The following is an 11,832-nucleotide window of genomic DNA, read 5'->3' as shown; positions in this document are numbered from 1 at the left end:
ATTCGAAATTGCCTGAATCAGTTTAATGCTATTAATATTATCATTATTTTATTTTTAATGCTTTTGGACATGTACAAACTCCCCAGCTTTGCCACAGATATAACGAAATATTCCAAAAGTGACAGGTTGTCCCTCTTTGGGGTTAACCCAGTTTTATATGTGGACAACAGGATTCAGGGGAGTCTGATTTCCCTCCTGGCTACTGTAATTTGAGTTCTGTTCATTCTTTTGCAGTGGAGGAAGGTAAACAGTGTGGCCTACTGTTCTACACCCTCTCCAACTCAGGATTACTTTAGTTAACCGTCAAATGCTCTTAACTTATTTACTACTGGTTCCTTGTGGTGTTGTGCAAGTGCATTCTGTTGACTCACTGTATATCTTAAGAAGACAAACATGAAATCACAGACATTACAGCAAATGTCACTGACATGCTGTGTGATGAATACAGAAACAAATATTGTGAGTGAGTTAAATCATTAAAATACAAAGCAATCAAAAATAATTTTGTGAACACAAACACTCAGGAATATGGACAGAACAGGCTATGTGGTTCGTCTTGTAAAAAATGTAAATGGCAAATAACATTCCTTACACATAATTATTTTCTGTCAATCAGAAAAGAGCAAAAAGTAATACCTAGACAACATGCCTTTCACATTTTGGCAGGTCCTAGAAAAATCACAGGTGTAAATAATAAAATTAGTGATGGCTGAATTTCATTTAGCTGCTTAAGTTTCAGGATGATGGTATTGTGCACTCTGGCTCACTGTTGCACTGTCACGTCTTCCTGGGACACTTGAATAGAATGGGGCCATCGTTAATGTTATAAGTATCACCTGTGCCAAGTCAAAATGTCTGCTGTGAAAAAGAAAATCTAGGGCAGGCTTATCTCAGTGGTCCATATCTGAACAATCACCCTGGCAAGGACAAGGGTTCACAACAATGAATTAGCAGAGGAAATTAAAGGTGCTGCACAGCCACATTGGTGTTTTCACTAACTATGTCTGATTAGATATCTTTTTACTCTGCGTTCCAGTCAAAGTTGGAGGTCAGAATTTCCCAGTGGAAATTGCTGACTTATGGCCTTCCATGATATGGGCATCTTATTGTGCAACAGGGAGATTTTTCAAAATCACATTTTTAATAAAACATTTATTACATATTACATAGTTAAGTAAAAGGTTGTGTTTTAATTCATGTTTATAAAGCTGTTTAACAAAGAAAAAAAACAGCTGGATTAGTGACTGAAGAAGGCAATTAATGTTAATAACTTAAAACATACATCATCATCAGAGCTCTTGAAATCGCACTACTGCTACAATACAATGTAAATTAGCTGAGCTACTGGTAAACAAGTTGTAAGCTAGTTATCGTCGAACATAATGTTGCACCAAACATGGCCGAGGTGCTGGGCAACTGATACGCTGGTCTTGCCGCAGGCAAGGGTTATAACCAGAGAACACTCCAACACAAGCAAATAAATCCAGTAAGGAGCAGGCAGGAATGTAAAATCCTATAAACAGGCTAAGGCAGAAACAGGGAACCAAGACATAAAGCACACAGCATCATAACCTAAAGGGGCCAGGAACAAAGGAAGTGAACTGATATGTGGTGATTGGTGATTAGGAATGCATTTGGCAAAACGTTTATGTAAACGGAAATGATGGTGTGTTGAACACCCTGTTGTGTCCTATGGCAGATGAGAAGGCTATTCTTTGTGTTTGTTTTGAGTAACTTTTGGAGCCTGATGAAATTGGTTTAAATATGTACATATTTAATACTTCAAAAAATATGCTCAATGTTACAGTCACCGCCTTGCTATCCAGAACAGCAGAGAACATCCCAATCGAGTGAAGGAGAATGTGAAAACTGTTGGATGGGGTTTATATACAAGTCGCTGCTGATAGAGAAAAACACAAGCCTGTTGCACACTGAAGAAACGTGTGGTTCAACCAGAAAACCGCTACAAAACGGCGCACCCTGTCATCAGTTGACTGCAGTGCTGATGAAAATTTGAAAGAGGTGTGTGGATGGGTGGGGCAGTCCGGTGATGGTGATGAAGAGAGCTGGTATAGTCCGAGGACACCTGGTAAAGCTAGAGGATGGCAGGTCTGAGGAGTTGCAGGAAAGTACATGGCCTGGGAGAAGTGAGCAAGGGGCTGAAGACAGCGCCAGAGGGGAACTGAGGAGCAGACTGTGACAATTTCTTACTGTGGTATTATCAAAAAAAGTGTGTGTTGGACAAAAACTCAGAAAATACTGTTTTTCAGGTTTTCTTGTGTTATTAAAGGTTACTCTGTGTAAAAGTCACAATATGGTATTACCTACAATGGCCTTAATACACCATAGTAGTTGCAAGGTGTGTTCCTCCTTCCCTGTTCCTCCCTCCCAAAAGCTGATGACTGACAAAGCAGAGAAAGAGATGAATATGTAACTAAAAAAAACATATGTCTTCAGTGATAACAACAAAGCACTGAATTACACACAATCAATTATATTATACTGTTCTACTGTAAACAGAAAAGTAACTGGTGTATTTTTAAGCTTCATATCGGGAAGAAATCAACAATCTTGCAGAGTGGTGCACAGAGAACAACCTACTGCTCAACATCTGCAAAACCTGAGCTGATCATTGATTTCAGGAAAAAGGGAGATAAAAAGACATACTCCTGTCAACATCAGTGGAGCAGGGGAACAGTTTCAGGTTCCTGGGAATCAGCATCACAGAGAGTGACCTTGTCTAGTGGCCTTTTATTGTGGCCAGCCTAAGGCACACCTGTGCAATCCCCATGCTGTCTGATCAGCATCTTGATATGCCAAACCTGTGGGGTGGATGGATTATCTCGGCAAAGGAGAAGTGCTCACTTACACAGATTTTGACAGATTTGTGAACAATATTTGAGAGAAATAGGCCTTTTGTGTACATAGAGAAAGTCTTAGATCTTTGAGTTCAGCTCATGATGAATGGGGGCAAAAACTAAAGCGTTGCGTTTATAATTTTGTTCAGTGTGTAAACAATGTTCTTTACTTCACAAGGCACAGCCACTCATTAGAGTACCTGGCATATCCAAAGTGTGAATGTAAGAACTTCTACCTCTTTGAGCTTCCTTTGAGCTTGTTACTGGAGAAAAAAGTATATGCAATTAAATATTGTTGATAATATTTCTGGTATATTAATGGTGTGTCTACAGCCGCAAACAGATAAGAATAACAAACATAAAAAAACACACTCACACCATCCCACTTCGTCTACAGTTTAAGGAGTTAAGTCGTTAAGTTGCGGCAGGCGAATGCTAACGAATACACAATTAACTTGGAGGGCGGCCTCCCTCTCCAAAAGGAGGCCCCAACAAAAAGAGGAGATACTTTGTTGGCGACAGGAAGGCAGGCTGAAACACTGGCTTCTGTGTGATGGCAGGAGGGGACGAGGAAGAGGAGGAGATTGAGGGGGAAACAGCCAAAACACTGCGGTGGCATAAGGGGAGGAGTTGTGCTGTAAACAAATACATCACAGCATCCTAGAGCAGCGGCAGGAGGAGGAAGAGGAACAGGGGGAGGAGAACAGATGGAAGAGTAGTAGAAGAAATAAAAGGAGTATTTGGGAGAAAGAGGAAGAGGAGGCAGAGGTTGGAGGGTGCAGTTGAGGATGAACCACTGAATTTATTTGTTGAGAAGAAGCTTCCTCAGAAAGAGAGAGTGGTCTATTGACCTGGATGCATTTGACGTCATCTGATGAAAAACCACAACGTCTGTCCCATTTAAGAGGCTGGATTCGTGCTCTACATTCTGCTCTCAGTAATTCATAATAGGCTGTCCCATTTTAAAGACTCATCTAAGAATTTCATTTGTCTAAATTTAAAGGACACGTTTTATGCATCTTACGCATCCATAAGTTATTTACTGTAATCTCAGGTATTTTAGAGCTTTTGTGGGTTTACCACTGGTACACATTGTCTATGAAAAAGTACATGAACACAGCAAAACACACAACTATTCTTGTGAGTTGCTGGTTCCCAGGAAGACATTAGGGGAAGGAGATCTTAAGAAAGCAATATGAGCAGAAATATTGACTCATACCATTAAAAAACACTGTTGGAGTTAGTTGGAGTGTGCAGGTCTCTCCTCCTTGTTTTTGAATATGATGTTGACTGTGTGTGTATTTGTATAAACAAGTAAAGCAATTCAAGATATGTTTTATGTTTTGGTCAAGGCTAAACTGTTTCCAAGACAAACTGAATAAACCCACAGAAAGCAATGCAGAGCATTAACCAGCTAAGGAAATGTGTGAATGACTGGTGGCTCTGTTCAGTTACAGTAGGTGTGCCAGGAAGCCATGCCAAAGAACCAGTTTGCACAAATGGACAGCATGTATTTTTGGGTCACATGTGGCCATTTTTCTGTTTATATTACAGAGAAAATGTAAATGTATCTAAAAAGTTATTGAATTTCACATTGGGATCACTGTGATATTGAAGCATGTAACACAGAAACTGTCTCAAATTCAGTTTTATTAAGATTATGTCAGAAGAAAGCCTCTACAGTGAGTAGGTATTTTTTTTAGAAGACTATGGAAACACCATGTTTTTAGCCATGCTAGCAGCAATGTCGGTTGTCTATCAGTCCACCACTTTGGTCCAGACTGAAATATCTAAATCATGGATATGTTTTCCCAAGATATTTTGTACAGAGTCATTGAAGACCCACCTAATCCTGGTAGTGGGAAGGCTCCCCCTCCCCTGGCACCAACCTGTGTTACACTGGAGTTTTTGATTTACTGTACAGTTCATCTTAGGGTGTGGCATGTTTAACCCCCAAAGTCCGGTTCGTTTGACCAGTGTGACCCCTCCATGCCATGCCCGGATACATCACATAATATATGGCGGTCGGCACTGATACTGTGGCAGGATGCCACAAACAAATTAATGTGTGGAAAACACCAACTGAGTGATGACGTAAACGTGCCCCGGCTTGGATCGTTATGTGCAATTTATACTTCTGCGTCAAATCGATGGTGCAGCCTCTGCGTAGCCCCCTACCCTGCGCAGTACCTACACAGTAGCCTGACGTGCACCTCAAAAAACAAAAATGTCAACTCTACAAAAACTTAAAGGGGCTATATGTAGTTTTTAAATGAATTTACTTATTAATAAATCAAAATAAATCACTGCCTTATTGTCAAAGGGCTCAAAACTCACTTAGAAATAAAACACACGCCTGTTTTCTCTGTTGCTTGCATCAGCCACTATTCTGCTATAAATGGGAAGAGACCGGGTCGGATTCAGTCCTGTGAGCGCTCCAGAGCCTCTCTCTGACTATAGCGACAATACCACAGCTAACGAAATGCAGTCCACTAACACTATAAAACATCTAGCTCACAGCAAAACACAGACTCCACGTAAGGACCCAAAACAACAATAAAGGTTTCTGTGCTGAAGCCCATCAGACCAAACAGCTTCAGGTGATGTTGAGTAAAAACACAGTGAACATCAGAAAAGCTGGAGAAACACGGAGAGTCACATTAGCTCGCCAAGCAGTTGCTAACGTTATCCAGTGCAAAGTTGTATCGCTTTCCACATTACTTAACAAACTAACGCAACCCATGTTACTATCTACTAACTATGGTATTATGTCAAAGTGTTGATTTAGCCTGCAAGAAAGGATGTAACTGTAAAAAAACAAATGTGGAGCGTGTTGTTTATGCTAGCCTATAGTGATTCATGGAAGGGGAAGCCAGCTAATGCTACATTAGCTAGGGTGACCAGACATCCCCATTTTCCGGGGACAGTCCCCGGTTTTGGTGGCCTGTGGAGCTGTCCCCGGAAATGGCCCCCGTTTTTATCTGCCAGAAAGAGTGGACTGCAGAGCAGACAGATGTTGTGCCGAAAAGTGACTGCTGAAAACTGACTGCCATCTGCAGGAGCGCACGCAGCATGTTGTAAGCTGTATCTGCCAGTCTCTTTATGAATAAACATCACTTTATGTCGTGGTAATAGCAAAGGTATGTCTTTGTGGCCTTATCTGTGTGTTATAGCGTAACCAGGCATGACATTTACATGATTATTGGCAGTAATATAAGCCTGTTGTTGCCAATGGAATATAATAGGCCTATATCATCCTTGTTTACATTTGGAAAACGGAATGGAGCCTATAATTAACATGACTTACTGAATTATACAAAATAAATACATGATCTCTTTTGCAATTATCCTTAAAACTCTACATTATTTAACTTGCTATGTACCAACCAATCCAACCGTTTTTACCAGTTAAAATACCTTTAAATGGCCAATACACCCCATAACATGCAGTATTTCACTTGCCTGAAAGTGATTGCAGCCTCTACTTACTGACTGGAAGGTAGTTTCTGCCTCAAAACGAGTTATATTTGACAGATTATAACTGAACTAGTACTTTTTACCACTTATAATACCTTTAAATGGCCAAAACAACACATAAAATGCACATCAGTATTGACTGAAAGGTAGTTTCTGCCTCAAAATGACTTGATTTTGTTCAGAAGAGTTGTAGGCTATCTAGCAGATTATAAAACCTAAATTGGCCCCATTATTATTTCATATATAGCCTAATGACATATTTTTTAATGACATACTGACCACCAAACCAAAAATGTCCCCGGTTTTCATTTCAGAAATCTGATCACCTTAACATTAGCTCAGACCTGCCGCTGTTTGCTTCTTGATGTTCAATTTAGATTTATTGTGGTTTTACTGATATGCAGGTACACAGCTTCTCCACCTCTCAGTCACTGTAACTAACATGACCCACATAACATAAAACACTGCAACAAAATGGTCACAACAACACAGAGGAAGAGCCATCCACTATCACGAGTTACAGTAAAGTTACTTACTGTGGTCTAACTGTTATATAGTGTGGCACAATCTCGTTATAATATCCAGTCCAGCTCACAAAACCTTTCGTTATCATCCAGTACATTTAGCTGTGTTTACACTGGTGAGCCTCTGGTGAAAGATACACAGATAGTAAAGATGGTTATTGAAAAGCAGACAGCCGAGCTAACGATGTAGCAGCTTGGCTAAATACAGTAAATGTAACGTTATCATGTAACGAGCATGGATTAGTTCAACCTCAAGCTGATAAAATATTACCATATCATTGCAGTGAGAGTTTACCCGACTTTCCAGCATGTTGTATGTAGCTGTCTCCCTCTCTCTATAGCCGCTGTCACCCTGCCTTTATTCCGGGAGTATTATGCCAATATGTGTCTTGCTGCGCTGTATGAAAGGTACAAGGTATATGCCTCAATGTTTCCTAAAACAAAACAACACTGTTCGTTTATGCCCACAAGTTCTAGTAAGTTCTCCTTTATGTTGCTCCATATGTCCTCCCCAAATATCTGAAAGTCATTCTTCATCTTATTTTTAAGGTTTTCCCCATTAATATTGTCAAGGCATGCTCATACTTCAGTCAGGTATGGCAGCCATTATCCTCAGAGGGGGTGGCTGAGCCCTGCACATCGTCTTTATCTGTGGTTTCAAGCTGTCCATAATGACTGTTTAAAAATTATGAAAAAGTGTAGATGTTGTGTGTTATATTTAAATATGCAAATTATTTTTGATTATCTATCGCCTAGTCATATAATATACTGAGGTGCTAATAATATACTGAATCATCTCTTGTACAGCACGTACAATAAGTATGTAAGTTTCAGAAACAGAAAGTGCGAAAAATGCAAGGGGAGGTTGGAAGGAAAGTAAAGAGGGTCGAATGTGGGAGGAAGACCAGACAAGCAAAGGACGAAGCAAGGAGAGAGACGGTGAGGGAGCAAAGGTAGGAGAAAGCAACGATGGGACGGATACAGGTAGAGATGGAGGAACATAAAACAGGAGGAACGAGGAAAGAGGGACCAAAAGAGAAAGGAAAGAGAAGAGGCCATGAACCCAACACCACTTTGCAGCCAAGGACAAACTATCCCTCTCTCTCAATCTCTCTTTCATCCCGCCCTTGATCTATTCTTACTGTAGAGCTTCTGGAGTGCCTGCTCAAATGGTTTACCATACTACCCACACCACACATCATTTGTTAACAGGGAACCCAGAGTTCTTGCCGTTGGGGAGCAGAGCTGCATAGCAACCCCACAGCACTTCCTGTTGGGCCGGGGGTTGAACGTCGGTGCCCGTTGTTCACCACAGTGCCCCCTCTGCCTTCAGAAAAGCAGCCGGGAAGCAGTTCACTTACAATTGGCTTTGTGCTTCGTTGTGAGGAGAAGTGAAAAGAGCGGAAAGGCAAAGCACTCTCAGTTAACTGCTCTCTTTAACAGGCAGGGACATCTATGCGATTTAACTAATGGTATTAGTTACTATCAGTATTCAGTACCTTTAATTGTGATTGCTTGCAAAAATATTTAAATATTCTATCAACCACTCATACAGGATTTTGTTTTTTTCCAGGGTAAAACCCCCCTAAAGCGTTTACAACACGTACAGTGTTGGTGAACAGTGTGGACTGCCTATTTTCAGAAGCACAACACTGGAAAATATGCTGGAAAAGGAAAATGCGTCTCAGCCCCCTGCAGAGTTCTGTGGTTATGGTTGAAACATTTAAAGTGGTTTTGTAGCCACAACTGCCAGGGTGTGCTGGGTTTACCTGCATAAGCAGTTTAACGTAACTTCAGACGTTTAACATGCTCTCTTGACACATGCAATGTCAGTGGGAACTTTATCTTTTTTATCGTCCCTGGTTCCATGGAGAGCATATCAGGTCAGTGCAACAATGTTTTTTTTAACAAGATAGTGTGGAATTTATTTTAAAATGAATCACCATATTCAACAATTTATTTAATCTTTCACAAAGTAAGAGCAACAAAACACTAAACTCAGCCTCTGTAGGTCTTTTTCACATGTCATAGCAGGAAAAGCACAGGTATATTTAATAAGAGCTAAATAATAAGGCTTCACTCCATTTAGGTGTGCATGTTCCAGGGCCCTGGTGTTGTGCAGGCTGACTCAGTGGCATAGCTTAATGGGACACTTATGGTACCTTGTGGAGTATTTAAAAAAAATATATATACTATTTTGTAACCCGTTCATCAGCGGAATAGTTGAAAATAAAGGTCATATAGCCTGCACTCACTATACAGACCACTCAGCTTTCCTAAAACATGTTGATGCATTTTTTTGCAATGAAATTGTTGGAGTAAGTGAAAAAATTTCATCCATCCATCCATCCATCCATCCATCCATCCATCGAGCGCCAACCGCTTATCCTGTGTACAGGGTAACTATGCATATTCAGTCTAACTCCCCTTGATTGTTTAAAGCACTTGCATTTGATCTGGATGCAACAGCGTCTGTCATGGGGATTTGTCTTGTCTGTCGTCCACGTGTTTCAGCCATTCTCCAGGTATGTTTTGTGGTAGGAAATTGCTTGACAAACGATGACTTTCATTTGTGTTCCACCACAACATTGCACACAGTGCAAAACAGTTTGCCCCTGCTTTCGTGCAGAAGATCAGGGAATTGCCTTGCACAGTCTTAAGCAGTGGTATTTGTTGGTAAATATGAGACGTTCTTGTCACACATGTCCAGAAACCAGGAAGAGAGGAGACTGCTACCATTGGTGAAACCCGTGGGAAACTACCGTGAACCCCGGTATTATTCATGTTGGCTTAATTGAATGACTTACAGGCACAACTAATGGAATTGAGTCATCAGCATAAAGTTATCAGTTACACGTGTGTTTTCCTGCAATGACAGGCCAAAATGTCTGTGGTGAAAAGTTTGTCTCTGGCAGAGTCATGCTGATGGCCTATAAATGATACAAACATACAGTCACATTTTCAGAGAGGAGGTTGCTAGCTACTGTAAATATGTATTAAGTTAATCCATTACTCAAAGCTAAGAGGTTAAAAAATTCTGTGCACTATTTTGAAACAAAATGAGGAAAGAGGCTCATCCATTGATTCACAAGGAAAGAAGAATCAATGGGGAATGTTAATGCTTAAATATTAACCTCTATCCCCACCTAGTGGTCAATATTGTTTAGTACAACAATGGTAATCTTCACACTGGCTTGAAGAGCACAACAAATAGTCATTTCAGCAGCAGGAACAAGTTTTCAAAAATTGTTTAGCAATTACCAAATGTTGATAGTTCATTTGTTGTCAGTGATTTTTCTTGTGAGTATTTGTCTCACAATTACTTCACAGCATAATTAGCAATTACACCCTCCTTATGTTTCATGTTTTCAGCCACACAGATGTTAAAGGAGGATAGAGATAAAATGCTTCTGTTCTATAAGCCTTTTTCTGGCTTTCACACAGAGAAATGTCCCAGACAAAGACAGCTTTGACCTAGTTTACAGCAACAGCAACACCCTCGTTCCCTGGCTTAACCTCTGTGTAGTTGTTATCAATAATCCTCTACTGACGCTAATGACCACCCCTTCAACAAACAGAAAGTTAACCTGCAAACTGGCAAAACCAGCCACACACAAGCAGATGGCTCCTCATGTTTCATCTCAAATTATCTGATAAGCTAAACACATTACAGCACAATACACTACAACAAAATATACTGTTGCGGTACTTTTCAACAAGACACTGACAAAAATGTAAGTTAGCCTGTTAATCTGTGTGTCTTCAAAGGAAATACTTTAGCTGAACACTCAACAGTCCTGTTTAAATATTATCATAGTAAAAATGTCTCATTGTGGATTTAAGATGTACAGTCCCCTCCAAAAGTATTGGAACAGTAAGGCAAATTCCTTTGTTTTTGTTGTTCACTGAAGACATTTGGATTTAAGATCAAAAGATGAGTATGAGACAAGAGTTCAGAATTTCAGCTCTCATTTCCTGGTATTCACATCTAGATGTGTTAAACAACTCAGGACATACCACCCTTTGTTTGAACCCACCCATTTTTCAACTGAGCAAAACTATTGGAACATGTGACTGATGTTTCTTGTTACCAAGGTGTTGCCTTTTAGGTTGATTGTCCAAACATTAAATAGCTCTGCATGACTAGTCTAAGTTTTCATCCTTGGTTCAAACCTATAAAGACTGCATTTCCTGTTAAAGAGAATAAACCAACATGAAGACCAGAGAGCTGAAAAGCAAGCCACTGTCAAGCTGAGAAAATAAGGAAAATCAACCAGAGCCATTGGACAAACATTGGGCATCGCAAGCACAACAATTTGGAATGTCCTGAAAAAGAAAACTACTGGTTTACTGAGCAACAGACGTCCAACAGGTCGGCCAAGGAAAACAACAGTAGTTGATGACAGAAATATGGTGAGAGCTGTGAAGAAAAGCCCCAAAACATCAGTGAGTGACATCAGCAACGACCTCCACAGTGCAGGGGTGAAGGTATCACAATCCACTGTTGGAAGAAGACTCAGAGAGCAGAAATATAGAGGCCACACCACAAGATGCAAACCACTTATCAGCAGGAAGAATCGCAAGGCCAGTGTGAAATTTGCGAAGAAGTACAGAGATGAGCCACAAAAGTTCTGTAACACAATGTTATGGACTGATGAGACCAAGATTAATCTCTAGCAAAGTGATGGAGAAAGAAAGGAACTGCTTATGATCTGAAGCATAGAAGCTCATCTGTGAAGCCTGGTGGAGGTGATGTCATGGCTTGGGCGTGCATGGCTGCTTCTGGAACAGGTTCATTAATATTTATTGATGATGTAACTGATGATGGTAGCAGCAGAATGAATTCAGAACTGTACAGAAACATTTTGTCTGCCAATTTACAGAGAAATACATTAAAACTAATGGGGAGGAAGTTTATCATGCAGCAGGACAATGAGCCAAAGCACACTGGCAACAAAACAAAGGACTTCATC

This window comes from Micropterus salmoides, unplaced genomic scaffold, assembly GCF_014851395.1.
Source record: "Micropterus salmoides isolate LMB-PRFRI ecotype aquatic unplaced genomic scaffold, ASM1485139v1 Ms_hic_scaffold_6, whole genome shotgun sequence".
In the NCBI taxonomy this organism is placed as follows: domain Eukaryota; kingdom Metazoa; phylum Chordata; class Actinopteri; order Centrarchiformes; family Centrarchidae; genus Micropterus; species Micropterus salmoides.
This window is presented reverse-complemented; position numbering follows the sequence as displayed.